The 17,471-nt window shown below is 40.1% G+C and overlaps 1 protein-coding gene across 1 annotated transcript in view; it reads right to left on the reverse strand.

Annotated features, from left to right (window-relative positions):
* Nucleotides 1-5,480: 5,480 nt before the first annotated feature.
* Nucleotides 5,481-17,471, reverse strand: part of LOC121929622 (potassium voltage-gated channel subfamily A member 3-like) — a 31,926-nt gene continuing 19,935 nt past the window's right edge. The window contains 1 exon segment of the mRNA XM_042465372.1: nucleotides 5,481-5,565. The gene's annotated coding sequence lies outside the window, so the exon portion shown is untranslated.

The following is a 17,471-nucleotide window of genomic DNA, read 5'->3' on the forward strand; positions in this document are numbered from 1 at the left end:
ATTATCAGCTAGTTTTTGGCAACAAATCCTCTCTCTTTTCCTTCCTTTGTTTCTTGGAACAGTCATATTTAGTGAATAGGGAGGGGGATCTATTTGCTTGAGAGATACAGAATCTATTATTTGTTGGTACTGGCAGGATACTAAATTTTAATAACACTACTAATGGAACTGCAGTAAAAAGGAAAGGGGTATTATGGACATAAGCACTGATCAGATGATGCCCATGATGACTGCCATTGCTATTACTTGGCAGTACAGGTTTCTTCTTCCCCTTCCCACACCACTTGAGATACTTAAATACCCCACAGTTTTAGTTGCAGCTTTTTCTTGTCTGATTCTTTCCTCCTTTGAAGAGGATACTCTCTCATTGCCCAACACTATAAGCACAGCATGTCTCTCTGATTGTGTGAGAATGTGTGTCTTAAGGGCTACCTTCCTCCTCAGTGCAGTAAGGCTACCCTGACTTTTCTACTATATGATGGCAAGATAGAGCCTTACACTACTGCCATTAGATGGGGGGAGCTATGGCTAAAAGTTTCCAACTTTATCTTTGTAAAAATAAAACTTGATCTGGAAAGGCACAGAGAAAAGAAATGGCTAGGACAAGGGAAACACACTTTGCCTCACCGACAGCACATACTTAAGCTGCCATTTTGGCTTCTTCAGAGTAGTGAAGGCAAGAATGTTACCTTGGTTGTGAAATACACACTTCAATTGCACTTCTTGTTGCTTCAGCTTGTAATTTAGCATTCCTGGCTGTACATTAATGGATACCTCAGAGGCTGCTTTTATTATGCAACCCCATGCCTCATGCGTGGAATTTAGAAGGTGGAAAGGCTGTCCAGACACCGTTGTCCTGTCAACTGTAACTCTCCCATATTTTCCCATCACTTCTTCAGTCTCTTTGCTTAACATAGAAAATTAGTTGAGGAGAAAAGGACCACTAGTTGCACAATGCGTCTTGTTTGATAAGTGACTGGAATTGCCTTGAAACATCCTAAAACCTACCTGTAAAGGATCATATGATGTTTATGGCTGCAATCTTTTACCCTTTTGAATACCTAATGCTAAAACTAGATAAGCAATTCTGCATGCTTTTTTTAAACTAGTCCCTTCAGCCACATTGCACCAACCATACTGATTTCAAGGGAATATATGTATTGGAGCACAGCTCAGCTGACTGTACCTTTATGTTCTCATGGAAAGCACATTGCAATTGCCAGTGAAACTCCCCTATCAATACTGTGACAAGTAAGGCTCTCTGTGACCCTCCTAAGTGGCTCATGAGATCTGTGCTGTGATGAGACCAGACACTCTCAATGCTTGGTAGCTTCTTGGTTAGCCTGTGGTCTAGATGGATCAGTCTATCTAGATGAGCAATTCTTCAGTTTTAGTCCTTCAAGTGTTTTGGACAACAATCAGGAATTCTGGGAGCTGAAATCCAAAACATCTGGATGAGTGATGTAGATTATCTGTTATCACAGCCTTACAGAGTAATTCTGGGATAATTAATGAAGTATGGGCTACAATTCCATACTAACTTTCTGGGAGTAAGTTCCATTGAACTCAGCAGGGCAAACCTTTTCACAAGACCATTTTGACAGTATACATCTGAAGGGGAAATACATATTTCCAAGAAACAGCTGATTGTAACTACACCTAGCTATTAAACATACAAGCATTGTAACATGTTTTCCTTATTAAAATAAATGCTGCAAACAAGGCACACATTTTCAAGCTTTTCAAAAACCTTTGGGGAATAATTTAAATAACTATAACTTATATTTGTATACAAAGGCTAAAATAAGCAGGAATGCGTTTTATAACAAAGGTACCATTTTAGAAATAATACACATGTAATGTTGGAAGGGAGAGTTATTAAAAACAGAGCAGAGAACATTCATTTCTCATTACAACTCAAAATAAACTGGTACAAAAGAAAACAGATGGGATGTTTTACAGTCAACACATTTGGAAGGTTTATTAGCAGCTCAATGTATGTTTAATATCTGGTTACTGAAGCTTGCATGAGAGGTTTTGTAAAGGCAAGAACATCGTCCAAACAATTTCACCCCCTTTCCCCAGTTTGGATCTTGCTCACAATATTGCATTTCATTTTGTCTTAACAACACAAAATATGTTCAATTCTGCATAATGCACTTGTCAGAAAACACATAAAGGCAAGAATTTGTTTTACCATCACAAGACAAAATACTGAGACACAAGAGGGTAGACCATCCTTCAGTTCACAGCATGATTAGTTACTTCTTTCTGATGTCTGTGATGGGTCTTTTTATAAGTACTTAAGAAGCTGGTGGAGTTCTGTTGCACTTACTGAGACATCTTCTGTTATCTGTTGAGCAGAATAAATTACAGCATTTACTGTATATTCAATTACTGAAGGATGGAAGACATATTTTGAAAGACAAAATAGAATCCCTTTTGTAAAGGTACTTGTGAACATTGGCATCTTTGTGCCCTAAAATGAAAAGCAAAAGTTGTAACATCTAAATTCAACATTCTGTTAGATAATGTTTGTCATTCACATGACCAAAGAAGGTTAAAAGGTGTACCATTCATTGACAGGGCTAATAATCCCATATAGCCAATCAGATTTGGCATGAAATCACAAAGCTGGTTCAGGATTAGGGTTACACTGCATTGCCCTGGCACTGAACAGGAAAATATATTTTGCTTTGGTATGTAGCAGTCACATACAGTGTCAAGCATATTGCCTAAATAAATTTAAAGCCTGTGCTTTCAGGGGGGAAATTGTTTGATTTCATGCAAAACTTAAACAAACTATTACTGTGGAGCAATATATGACAAATCACAGAATGCAGTTATTAGTAGTTGATCAAGCCGATCACAGATTCTCTGAGCATACCTATAAGCCAGATTGTGGCATCCCTTATACCAGTACAAGTGATGAGGACTCAAATATTTAGTGGTTAGTGAAATTAAGCTCTTTGCCCTCTAGAATCCCTTCATATGAACACTGCCATTTATGTCAGTCATCTCTTCATATGAACACTGACCATTTGTGAGTTTCCACCTTTCCCTTATCACTTGCCCCCTTGTCTACAGACACTATTGACATGGATGACTCAGTGGTTAAATGAAAGCACTCTGTACATGCACACTGTGTAACCATCATCTCATTATGCTTACACATACCATCACTCTCATGAAGAAATGAAGTTCTTGCTATTGCAGTTTTCCTGGGTAGGGGGAAGGTTCTTGCATTATAAAAAGATGATTTGAAGGATGGAATGTGGAGGAAGTTTATGTGGGCACAATCCATAAAATAAGGTCCTCTGATAGTGTCCATTCTTGTCTTCAGGTCAAAGAGAAAGAGGATTGTAAGGAGATGAAGGTTGCATGAGAAATCAGCATACTTTATAAGAGGAAACCATTTGGTAGTTCATGTGAGGAAACCAAAGCAGATGAAGAGAACTAATTAAAACAGGGTTCGTGCTACACAATTATAGCACTATGATTCCACTTTAACTAACTCAGCTGCATTGTATTGAATATGGTAACTTGTAATTTAATGAGACACGAGAATTCTGGCTGGGAATTCTAAATGCCCCTTCCTGAACAGCAAATCCCAGGATTCCACTGGAAGTTGTTGTGGAAGTTAAAGTGGAGTCAGAGTACTACAGCTGTGTAGTGCTGAAAGGGTCTCAGATCAGTGCTATCTGGAAACTTCAGCATTCTTATTCTGTAAGGCGTGGTGAAGTGTGTACACACAGACACTCACCATATCTTATGCTATGCTCTTGTCTAGTCACTAGTGTAAACATTTGTATAGCACAAGAAGCCCTCATTTACCATTCACAAGGCATGCATTACTTCTATAACTGCCACCAACCTTGGAACCCCCTTTGTTAGTGGGTAGAAATAGGTGCCTACTGTGGGTTTCCTCTTAGCCCTCCCTCCCCAATCCCTCCAGGAAATTGGGTAATGAGCAAAACTTGTCAGTCAGGCATGGTTGAAACAGTTGAACACATGCTTCTCTACTGCACATACTTCAAAGACATCCAGCTTTTATTTATTACTCCAATATTAGCAGCTTTTCTAGGTAGAACTAGGGTGTAATTCTACGCTTGGAGGTAGCAATGAGTAATTTCATCTATTTTATTCCCACTGCAAAAAAAAAGTCTTTGAAATCCACACTGCTTTTGTGGGATATTCTTATTCTGTGAAAAAAGATGCAACATAGATGCTTTGGACAGAAATCAGCATTTTCTGTGCAGAAATAGACTTTCTGCATGGAAAATAATATTGAAATTTAGAAATATTAATTTCAGTGCAGAAAATGCTGATTTCTGTGCATGAAATGCTGTAATTTATTCTACATAAAACCGACACATGGTTGTTTTGCACAGAAAAACAGCATTTTCTGCAGAGAAATTAACTTCCTGTGCTAATTTCTATGCAAAACAATTTCATCTGAATTCTGTGCAGAATAAGTGCCAAACTGCAAAGATTCTGGTCATTCTAGAATTTTTCTTGCCACAGTTTCCCATGTATGCACCATTGCACCTTCCGGACATGCCGAGGCTTCTTCCAGCACAGACATTCAGCATATGCTGGAGTCCAGGTAAGGTGTGCCTGCGTAGAAAGCGAGTGCACTGTAGTCTGCTCTTCCTATCCGTAGGCTTACCATCCACAGATTAGATTACAGATGGCCTCACCCCATTCTCCCCAATGGTGGTACATGTACACTGCTACACCAACACAGTTGCACGCATATCATGCCATCATTGAAGAAAATAGGACTTGATATCCAGCAGAATTTGCCATCTGTGGAGGGGGTCCAAAATGGAACACCAGCAGATATGAAGGGCCAGCTGTACTATGACAACATACCTATACTTATCCTTAGTAATGTCCTTTAATTTCTTATAAATGTCCTTTAAAATAAAATAACAACTACCATAACGATGTTCCTCACTTTCCTCTTATGCAGCTTTTCTAGATGTCTTCCATTTTCTTTCACACTGGACTTGTTTGTACAATTGCAATTCACACAATCTATTGTGGAATTTATTCAGAATTCTATTCAGAACTCCCAGCCTTCTTGAGCTTCTTTCCCTACTAGTATACCTAAACATTAAATCCTTCCTAAAACTACTCTGAGGATGCATCCAGACTGAAAAATTCCAGATTTTGTTCCTGTTCTTTCTGATTTTATACTGGGTTAAAATAAACCTGCCTGAGAAGCTGGTATAAAAAGGTCTCTGAGCATACTGTGAGCTGACAGAAAACATTTTGAAATAAACCAAACACGTATAGATCTCCAAAATAAAATTTGAAACAACAGGAACAAAATCTGGGACTTTCTGGTCTTTTTAATCAGTCTGGATGCACCCTGAATTTATTTAAATCACCTGAAATCCAAGACAAAACTTTTTACTATACTCACCTTCAGGTTTCTATAAGATCCTGAATTGCAGCATTACACTGTCTAGTTTCTGCTTCTTTAATCACATTGACCACCTCTTCCTTATTGGTTAAGATGATGTCATAGACAGCTGACACCCTCATTCCTTCCACCTTCTGAAAGAGGAAGTTATCAGCAAGGCATGTCAGCAATTTCCTGTGAGATGTCATGATTCGCCACATTTGTTTCCCAGTTCCAGCAGATACTAGGACAGTTCATCCCTCATGACTACCAATTCATCCTTCCTTGCGTATCCCCCATATCTTATCTTTGGGACTGCAGTAACAGTATACTCCCACAATAATTTTTTTTAAATGTCTGTCTCATTTCTGTATTATTACAATATACCAATATACTTTTAAATACTTTTCCCCCAAGGAAATTTAAGGATGTTTTATCAGGAACAATACGTGGGTCTACAATGTTCCCTATAGTTGCTACAATCTATTCTGCCTCCTTTTTAGTGGCTAGGGATATATATATAGGGATATATATTGACCATTTACGGTTTGTTGACCACTGTTTTGCTTTTTATATTTGTTGGTATAGGTTAGTTAACACTGGAGTTTATTCTGTATGCATAGCAGTTCAATTGGAATATCCTCTGTTCCTGGTGGTTTACTCTACCCAATTTATCACCTCCCCTGCCATCCTCACTAGAATTTTTCACTCCATGATATGTTGTGCTAGTTGTGGCAGTGAGCAATTCAATACATATTGTGTTGCATAGAACAAGAGAAAGGGAAGAAACAAAAGACAGGAAGAGAAGCCCAGCAGCTTGAGGGGCAGAGTGTGCATGGGAAAAGAAAGGCTTGAAGCAGAGCAAGAGAGAGAAGGTTGATGTAAAGATGAAAGAGAGAGTGAATGCTATGGGGGGGGGGGGAACAAAAGGAGGGAGAGAGGGGGAAATGAGAAGGGAGAAGAAGCAAAAAGACACTTACAAAAGTAAATACTGTAAAAACAATGTATGGACTTGGAGAGATGAAGGCGAATGTGTTGACTGACATGCAGCGAAATTAAATGGAAGGCAGAGGAAGATGATAGAAAACAAGGCACCAAAGGTAGACAGCAAAAATATAGATATTGCCAACAATATAAGAGAAGAAGACTTGGAAAGAGGTTAAATAAGAGTAAGAATAAGATAAGTGAGGGAAAGAGGGGAGGGGAGGGGAGAGCAGCCTCACTTTCTGCATCCTTTCATTTTGAACAAGCTATAACTTTGTTCAAAATGTGCACAAACTGTACCTTCTGAAATACCTCTTCTTCAGAACTGTTCACAATGTACAAAAGCTTAATACTAAAAGGCTGGGGGTCCCTTCAAACCTGAGTGGGCAGAAGATAGATCTGCTAGTAAAGGGATCAGATGTTTTGGCCTACAGCTTCTGTCAACTCCCATCATCAATGCTACAGATTTTGGGAGTTGTACACCAAAACATGTGAAAGGCAGTAGGTTGCCCACACCTGCACTGGTAGAGCTCTGGCTTTGTGGTAGATTGTGAAGACTTTGGGGCTTGACAAACGGCCTGACAGGGGCAGCTCTGTGCCGCCCCTGAAAGTGCAGTGTTGGGGACACGGCAACCGGACATCATGCCCCAATCTGCTTGAAAAAGGAGCTGCAAAATGCAGCTCCTATTCCTGGCACTACAGGGGCACCATAAGGGCCACAGAGTTGCATTATGATACCCCTCCTGTGCAGCGCTGTGCACGAACAACATCATCATGGTGCCAGCTGTACGGGCACGCATCAAGATGGCACCCAGGGTGCATGGTAGGGTTAATGAGTGTGTAAATGCTCAGCCCTCACGCAACCTTAGTTTGCAATCAGGCTGGCACAAAATACTGATCTGTACCGCCCCAATATCATACATTGACAGAGTCAGAAGGGAGAAGAAGAGCCATTTTTTCCAACACTCTGCCAGTGCAAAAATCCATGGTCAAAGCATCCCTGAAAGGAGGCTACTGGACATGCAAATGCCCAGGGGTTGGGGATGAAAAAACGTTTTTGCCCAAAGCCATTTTTGGTAGAAAAGAAATTGAAAAATTGTCAATTGAAAAAGATAAAATAAAAATGTATTTTGGAATATTATAATGATGGTCAAAATGAACTGCACCAAAATTATTTCTAAATACTACATACCAGGAAGACCCAAAGACAGGGTATAAATAAAGTGATAGTTGAGGAAGAAAAGATGAAGGCAATAATACAGCATTTGATCACTGCAATTCATAGTCATACTATCCTTTTCTTGGTTCTTTTCATGGAAATGACACTTTGGAAAACTAGAGGAAAAAATAATAATTTTGCCTGTTTTACTAATGCTGATGTTCTTCTGTTCTTATTGTGTTTTGCCTACTCCTAATCAAGTGGCAAAATCAATGAGATTCCTTGCAGATCAGCAACTTGTAGCACTCAAAAAAGCGCTGAGAGAGTAGAGGGGTTGGTGCTTCTTTTAGGTTCTCCTGGGTTGGACTCTTGCCTTTTGCCACTCTGCTCAGAGAAGGGGATGGTTCCTTTTTTGTGATAAGAGTTAAAACTGTATTTTAAATCTTGCCTTTACATCCTTGTTGACATGTTTAAGTTTTCTTAGTCCCACCCTTTCCCACACATTCCACAGCCACCATTTACTATAGTTGCCTCTTCATCCATGAAGCCTTTCAAACAAGCACAAACAGTTATGTTTGCTGGAATTTTATAAGTTCTTTGGCATATTTTCATTTGCTTCATTCTTTATATCCTTTGTTATATGCCCCTAAGTTTTACCCTCAACTTATGTTGACTTATACATGAGTATATACAATAGTAAACAATCAAGGCTTTCCCATTTTGATTTTTTTTTTTAAGGCTCAATAATGGAGGTTGCGAACAACAACACTGGGTATTTTGTAGACAGTACATAGCAACTGATGTTTCTAAATGCTCCTCTGTCTCTGCCTCAAAGATGCTAGAATGTTAGGAAATTAGAACAGTGATCTGAATAAAGTAGACAATGGTATCATTACATATTCATAACTATATATTAGAGGCCTAATTGTAAGAGCCAAACCTTTCCCTTTTTATTTGGTGATGATAGCTGAAGGCTAATATAAATGAATTATCCATCTGTCTGCAGTTCCAGAACAAAGAATCATAGATTACTTGCAGAGCTGAAAGCCTCTTCAGGCCCTACACTTCTCTGAAACAAATATTTGCTCTTAATATGGAAATAAAGAGGTATCATTAATTTACATTGTGTGAATTCAAATATATGCACAAACCCATGTAATGGAATATTTAATTTTGATTCATTAATATGAAAACACACTTCCTCAAAAGCATGCATTGTTCTTTTTTCAGAAGTAAGATCAGATAGGCCACAAACCCTGCTGGCTTTGCAACATCCTATCATGTATATCTTGCAAAAGAAAGAGGGTTTATTTCCAAAGGAGGCTAAAATAAATCACTTCAGCCAAGTCTCATACCTCAAATAAAATGTGAAACGTGATGAGGGTGACAGAAAACAAAATGCCAGATCAGACAACAGAATCAATCCAAGTGAATGATAGGCATAAAATACAGAGCATCTCATTAGGGAGTGAAAGAATATCAGCTCCTAGCTGACAAATGAGTTTCCTGACATTGACAAAACTCAGCCAGGAAGAATAATACAATGGGGAAATGAGGACTCAGTATTTACCGCACATGCATACATCACAAAGTATTTTGGGAAATAATTCTGCAAAAAAATATACACATACAGGAACTTTATGAACAGGAACCATAATAAAACAAAAACATTTCATAAACTATTTCATAACAAAAGCATGATTTTTGTGCAAGAAGGCTGTTTTGTGTAATAATTTCGTATATGGTTTTCATTGTGCAAGTTTTTTGGTGTGCAAAATCTTTGAACAGGCTTATTCTCTACTGCTGGGTTTTGAAAAGGAAATAGGAAATTTGCACACACAAAACACACATGGCTGCTTGGAAACAGTAATTTTGCATGAAATCCAACAGTTCTCAAACAAACAAACAAACAACATGCATTTCTTAACAGAATAATTTCCCCAAACACTTCAGGATGTCTGAATACCAGACAAATACTCTTTTTTTCCCAACATATGGAAACTACTGGAAATTATGTATTCCCACTTGTAAGAATGAAATATCCAAATATTAATTGATATCCCTATATCTCATGAAAGCCAGACTGGTATAGTGGTTTGAGTGTTGGACTTGACTCCAGAAGACCAGTGTTTAAATCCCTGCTTGGGCATGAGGACTCACTGGGTGACCCTTGGGCAAGTCACATTCTGTTAGCCTCAGAAGAATGGAAAGATAAACTCCTATGAGCAAATCTTGCCATGAAAATCCCATGATAGGGTTGCCTCAGTGACAACACAAATCAGAAACAATTTGAAGGCACATACAGTGGGACCTTCTTATCTGCTGGGGTTTGGTTCCAGGATCCCCCATGGATAACAAAATCCATGGATGCTCAAGTCCCATTAAATATAATGGCAGAGCAAAATTGTGTCCCTTATGTCAAATGACAAAATCAAGGTTTACTATTTGGAAATTATACTTTTTTGAAATATGTTCAAGCCATGGATGCTTGAATCCGTGGATAAAAAAATCTTTGGATAAGGAGGGCCGACTGTACAATAACATCCTGTAAGATAGAAACCTGAAATAATACTTCCAAGAGCTAGCATATGCAGCCCAAAGTTCTGCATACTTTCTCAAAAGTAAGCCCCATGGATCTAAATGAGGCATTATTCAAATAAATTGGGTACAACTGCAGCCTTTAGCTCTCTCCTACTAAAAGTAGTACTTGTAATCTAAAAACAATGACTAATGACATGATTGCCAGCCTAAAGCAGTTTAACGAAAAATGTTACTCAAAGTCTTCAACTCTGCACTTCAAAAACATAATCAGATAGATGCTCAATGGAGAGCAGGAACTGGTCTGGCTTTCATATCAGGTGGGGAACAAATCCAGTTAGGGTCTAAACTTTAAAAGGTGCTGAACCTTTATAGGAGATAGGACTCAACACTCTGGATGGTTCCTTTAAAGGTAAAATGCATACAGTAAGACCTCTGTAACTGTGGGGGATCCATTCCCATGATTACTATGGATAAAGTGAAACTGCAGTTCATAGCAAATGTTATATTTCCAGAAGAATTTGACCATAGAGTCAAACTGGAAGACCTCCAGATACCTAGGGAGACATTTTTTTGGATGTGCATAAGTGAAATTGCTGTCACTGATCCCACAGATATGAGGGTTGAACTTTACATGCTGTGTAGATTCACTGCCCCACTAACATGGAAGCCACCAGCCTCCATAAGCAGGAATTATTTTTGGATCTTGCAATATCACTCCTCACATTGTTCCAGTTAGCAAATATCCCTTGACAAACTCAAAATAACTTTAAAGTCATGCATGTAGTTTTCACAAATTAATTTTTTGTCCATAACCACCACATGTGATGTCTTCCTTAACTGCTTCATTCTTTCCCTTAGAAAGCCTACAGTATGATAGGGCTTGGGTCCTGAAAATAGGTAAGCATGCTATGGAGACCCTAGGTAGATATACCTTGGTGTTTAACACTGGATTAATTTTACAGTGCGCCTGCATCATACAGCTTATGCTGAGAACCGCACCACAAACAAGAAATGGGACACATGCCACCACGTGCACAAGCATACCTGGAATTTGCCTCATGGGGGGGGGGGCTTATGTAAGGCAAGGACACACTATATTTTATTTTACTTAATTGCAAGCTGGCTGTGACCTGCAGTACCAAGAGAGAAAGACCAGTGGGAAAACAAAACAGTGGACACAAGGAAAGAAAAATCAGTAGGGTCAGGGGGTGGGTAGGGTGAGGTGGGAATAATGGGTTCTAATTGTGAAGCTGTGGAAATCTGCTAGAAAAGAAGGGACAGATGGATAATCCAAGGTGACTATAGATTCCTGCAGCAAAACATTTTAAAATGTGTTCTTCCTCACTGGATTTCAACCAGAAAGGACTTAGTCCAATAGAACCTTGTGGCTTGGATATCAGTGGGGTGGTAAATTCTCTCCGAATTTTAATCCAAATTCTACAGGAGGCATCCAAGATGCCAAACCTATTTGGGGGATATTGTTTGGCATCTTAAGACAGTGCCTTTAAAGTAAAGTCAGAGTAAAAGCCAGAGGGGATTCTTTACTTGACTGAGATCATACCATTGCCTCTACAGTGCAAACCTCAGTGCAACTGTGAACCAAATCACTGTATCTCAACATAGTCACTAATATAAATAGAAGGTGGATGGTGATGGACAAAATTATGCTACCCTAATTTCTTACAAGAAGTGGAGAGTCAAATATAAGATAGGTAGACTACAACATATAATGCAACAAGAACAAGTATATAAATAATAAATTAGTTGTAATTTTCAGGTTGTTTACAATAGTAATACTGTCTGTTGTGTATGTGCCTTCAAATCACTTGTCAACCCCATGAATTTCATAAGGTTTTCTTAAGCAAGGAATACCCAGTAGTGGTTTCGCCAGTTTCTTCCTCTGAAATATCGCTTACAGCACTTGGTTTTTGTTGGGGGGTCTCCCATCCAAGTATCTGGTGCCTTTAGGGTATTTTGGCCCCTTAAAAATAATGCTAGTATACTCAAAATAACAAACATGTGCCATACGTAACACATGTACAAAAACAAATACTGAATCTGTTCCAATTTTCAAATTGTTTATGAAAGCAATAATAGCATACTAACAATAAAAAATGTGCCAGATTTGCAACTTCTCTTGTATTTTACTTTATAGAGCTTTCTGTTTTAACACACACTTCAGACCAGTGAGGCAGAAACAGGTGAAAAATATAGCCATCTTGAGCCAGACTGGCAAGCAAAATGCAAACGCTTTCCACAGTTCAGTATGTTACAAGACAAGTTACATTTATCTGAGCATGTCTCAGTTCATGAAAAAAAGATGAAATGATGAGGACTGGAGGGGATTTGTCATGCATGAATATTTGGCACTGTGTTACTGTAGGGTTTGCTGTGAACCAAATATCCAAGTACTACGTGTAAGTGTCTAGCACAAAATGTTTCACACAAATCTAGTGAAGGAAGATGTTAACTGCAGAAGGCTAAAACCAAACAAACATAGTACAATTAAGGGGTTTTAAAGAGGTCAGTGACCACTGTACTGTACAAGCTTTCATTTTGCAATCAGTGGTGGGATACAGACCACCCAAAAAGGGCGGTCTGCCGCCGCCCTGGTTTGCTCCGCGAGGGAGCTGCAGTGGACAAACCATGCAGCTCCGTCGCAGAACAAAAAGAACCTGCAAAAAGTGGGTTCTTCTTGCAGCACCTTTGTGACGCCGCAATGCACCAATGGCACACATGCGGCATGACAAAGGTGCGGGGACATGCAGACGCTAAGCGTCCGTCGCATCAAAATGGCGGTGCCCGTATGTACAGGGCTCCACCATTTTGACGCCCCATCATGTGCTAGGGGTGAGGCCAATATGGACGGTGCATCCTCGGCCAGCCCTAGCACGTGACGGGGACACTGCAAAGGCCCGTCTAAATCATGCCAGTGTTATTAAGCCCTTTGAACAGATCAAACCTATGCTTGTTTACTCAGAATTATGACTGAATTCAGTGGAGCTCAATGTCAGGCAAATATGCATGGGATTATAGCCAGAGTCAAAAAAGAACAGTACTGCCAGCTCAGGTTTAACATATGAAAGGATACAACTTGTTCTTGTGTCAAAACTGGGATGCAAATCCACTTCCTAATAGCTCTACATCATTGCACCGTGAAAGAAAAGTTGAAGCATCAGACAGTACTCTTTCAGAGAAAGTATGAGAAACGCCCCAACAGGTCACTTTACTGCCCCTGGGACTGTCCAGGGACAACACAAACTACCAAAAATGCCACTCAAACCTCCAAAGTGGACACAAGTCCACTTCTGGTTTTCTGTATTATTTCTGCAGTGTGGATGCAACCAAGATCAGGAGTTCTCAGTTGGGAATCCGCAGACCCCCCTTCCTTGTCACTTTCATTTTTTCCATGGATGATTTCAGGGGCTCCATCAAGTGCATGCAAAAAGGTTTTTTCCCTTCAATTTTCTTCCTTGTCACTTTAATTTTTTCCAACTACAGTGATTTTTATGGCTAAAATTTAGCAGTTTCAAATGTTCATCGCATTTTTTTTTCCATTCCAGACTATGGGGCCATTCAGACTACCTTTTACCCCGGATCAGGAACTGAATTATGCATGTGAAGTTCATATTCACCCCGAATCTCCCACAAGCGAATCAGAGGCTTGCACAACCGTTTCAGGGCAAATGCTCCTTAGTGTGGGTCATTTGGAATCAAGGTAAAAGCCATATCTTTTGAAAAAACCCAGATTGGCAAATATGAACTTGCCCCCAATCATGATCGGCAAGTTCAGGGGAGGGATTTAGGTCAGAGGTGGGGCAGAGCATTCCCTCCCCTTCATCGGGGCAAAGGAGGAGGAGGAAGGAGGAAGGAGCCGGAGGAAGGATGCAAAAAAGGGCAATCGGGGTGACTGACGGGGGATGCAAAGGGCAGTCAGAGGGAGGGCAGAGGGGGAAACTGGAGAAAGGGTGCCAAGAGTGACGGAGGAGGAGGAAGGAGACGGAGGGAAGATTGCCATGAAGGGCAATCTGGGTAACGAAGCAGGAGGAGGAGAAGGAAGGAGCAGGATGAAGGGTCAAGTTCAGGGCAGGTCAGAGGGAGGGCACAAAATAGAACAAGCCTCCCTCTCGCACCAGGCAGCTTTCTCTCTCTCTTTTATTTTTTTAATTATTTTTGGCAGACTATGCGCATGTTTTTTGTTATAGGGAGATAGATATATAGATAGAATGTGGCTGCCTGCCTGTTCACTTTCCTTTTCATTTCCTTGCTTCCAGCAGCATTTTGCAGGAGGCTTTTTTCCTTTGCGAATGCTACAATGTGAATGTTACAAACTTTTCTCTTTCCATATTGGCAAATTGATACAGAATGCTTTTGCTACTGTCTCTAAGGAATTCAGGGGTAGCTGAGGGAAAGCAAATGATGTATGGCATCCTTTTCTGGCATTCTGAGGTGAGGAATTTGTTATTATTATCATTATTGTTGTTGTTGTTGTTGTTGTTATTACATGTGTATGAGGCACTCTGGGGTGACATGGAGGGAGGATGCAGGATGCAGAGATGGCATTAGATTGCATTTTGGGTTTGAAAATGGGCCAAATACCCACAACACACACACAGAGGAGGTTTTTAAATTTGACAAAATATGTGCATACTTGCGCCTGGTTGTTTTTTAAAAAGGAGGGGGGAAGGCGAAATCACCCATCCGGTGGCCGAATCGCTGTAAGAAACGTCACCCTTGACGTCAGCAGAAGAGAATTTGATTGACAGCAAAGGAGCCTTTTTTTTAACTGGTTCAGTAAACCCGGAGCTGCATGGCATTCAGGGTTAAAGTACCCTGAGGTAAATAGTGAGCACTTGCTTCCAAAGAGATTCAGGGGGATGGCATCCGGATCTACCCAGTTCCATCCAGTCCAAATAGCTCAGTTTGAATGGGTCCTATGTGTCTAAAAATCTGTTTTCAATATGGTAAAATGAACAATATGCTAAGTTTTACGTGTATATGTTTATATGTACCTTTCTGTGAAGAGTGTCCATAGATTTCATCAGATCCTCAAAAGGTCCATGACTGAAAAAAAGTTAGGACCCAGTAGATAATGTGAGTTTCACACTTTTTGAAAATGTGCTTCTTCAAGTAATGAAAGACAACTGTTTGTCATAGCAGCTAATTATTCTCATTGTCACATTCTGCATTAGCATGCTTTGCTTTGCAATTGTTCACTGGAAGGTAAACATTGCCTTAATTTGCATGGCTGATTGCAAAGACATGCATCTTCTAGGGCAATCCTGTTGTGGAGAGAAAAGTGTGTTCGTCACTATGAATTCACATTTTTCCTTATGTCTAATTTGATTCTATGTGCATTTTCATCATCCTGTGCAGCCTGTCAAGCATGCTTAAAGAACCTGGTCTGGACCCATTTCCTGACAAAAACTTGAAAATGTGGGAGGCAGCTATCATAATGCACAGTAAATAGGGAGCAAGACAACTAAAAACAAGAATCATAGAATTGGAAGAGGCCACAAGGGCCTTCCAGTCCAACCCTCCTGCCATGCAGGAACTCTCAATCAAAGCATCCCCAACAGATGGCCATCCAGCCTCTGCTTAAAGACCTCCAAGGAGGGAGACTCCACCAGTCTCCAAGGGAGTGTGTTCCACTGTCAAACAGCCCTTACTGTCAGGATGTTCCTCCTAATGCTTAGGTGCAATCACTTTTCTTGTAGCTTGCATCCACTGTTCCGGGTCTTGTTCTCTGGAGCAGCTGAAAAGAAGTGCAAGCTTTACCTGCCACACTGTTCCCTACTATTCCTGTCTGTTATGTTTTTTTTTTGTGTGTGAAGGACTGGGGTTGGGATAAAAAGCAGTGCAGTGTGGATTACACTGATAAGAAGCAAAATTGATGTGTACATCAACAGATGTGTCTTGATACAATAAGAACAAATACAGTCCCAATATCACCTCCATGAAAACAGTGAGTGGGGCTTTATTGAATTTCTAGTCCCATTTATATTGTTGGATTACAATTCAAATCAATTCTCAGTATTGGTTATGGTGCCTGAAATGGATAGGAATTGCAGTCTTACACTATTGGAAGGCCACAAGCTGCACCAAAACACACTGCAGAAATAATCCAGTTCAAGACTGCTTTAACTGCCCTGGCTTAGTGCTAAGGAATTCTGGGAATTGTAGTTTATTGTGGCACCAGAACTCTCTGACAGAGAAGGCTAAATGTCTCACAAAACTACAGTTCCCAGAATTCCCTAGCATTGAGCCAGGGCAGTTAAAGTGGTCTCCAACTGGATTATTTCTGCAATGTGTTTGGGACCCTAATTATACAAATGTTGCAATACCTGTCAAAATCTCTGCATAGGAAAAATACTAAAGACCAAATGAATCAAGGATCACAGAATCAAGAAGAAGAACGTACAGGCTTTGGGAAAGAATCAATGCTGATTTTTAAAGAACAGATATTGTTGTTGTTATGTGCATTCAAGTCATTTCCAACTTATGGCACCCCTATGTTAACAGAAAGGAAGTGGGGGAAATGCCAATTACAGAAAAAGATTTTGTACTGTTTTTAAGTGTTCAGCCATGCTCAGGAAAATACCCTCCCTCTCTATGAAGTCATTACTATGGAGAGACATACGTATTGGGGTTGGGGGGGGGGGGGCAAAGGTGTGTAAAATACCATTTGAGCCCACAGACTACCCATAGGGGGAAAATGATTGGTGCCTTGCCTTAAATTAGGGTGAGAAAGCATTTGAGGTCCACGGATGCACATACCTCTTACACAGTTTTGAACCCCACCCCCACACCTTCTGAAAAATATTTTACTCAAAATGTCCCACTGCAGCTTCTGGGAGCAAGTTTTCCATGATTCTGCCTCCCAACTCCCTGGAATATTTTAGACCCAGGAGAGGGGTCCAAGGACAAGTCTGGAGGAGGCCTTTTTAAAACAAGGGAATAAAACAGAAGTCATTTCCAGTTTATTTCCTGGTTTTAAAAAAGGGCTTAAAACAGTGCAGAGTATAACCCTCCCCCACACATCCCACATCTGTAAAATTACCCCAAACATCTAAGGCGGTAGCAGGGGTAAGCTTTTTTAGTTAACAAGAAACAAACAAACAAACAATTGGGGGCTTAAGTAAATTACTTTTGGGACTGCAACTCCAAAAATCTCCCAGCCAGCACAGTTCCCAGAATCTCCCAGAGTGTAGTTTGTCTCAAATGAATTGACAATACCTAAGAACAAGTCTCTTTTAAAAAAAAAAAAAGCCTAAATTCAAGATGTCAAGCCCCCTTTGTAAGTGTTACACAACTGAATGAAGTGCCATAGGACAAGATGCATTACAGAACAATTCCTACCGGCTCAAAGCTAGAACA

The sequence above is a fragment of the Sceloporus undulatus genome, chromosome 4 (assembly GCF_019175285.1).
Source record: "Sceloporus undulatus isolate JIND9_A2432 ecotype Alabama chromosome 4, SceUnd_v1.1, whole genome shotgun sequence".
NCBI lineage: Eukaryota > Metazoa > Chordata > Lepidosauria > Squamata > Phrynosomatidae > Sceloporus > Sceloporus undulatus.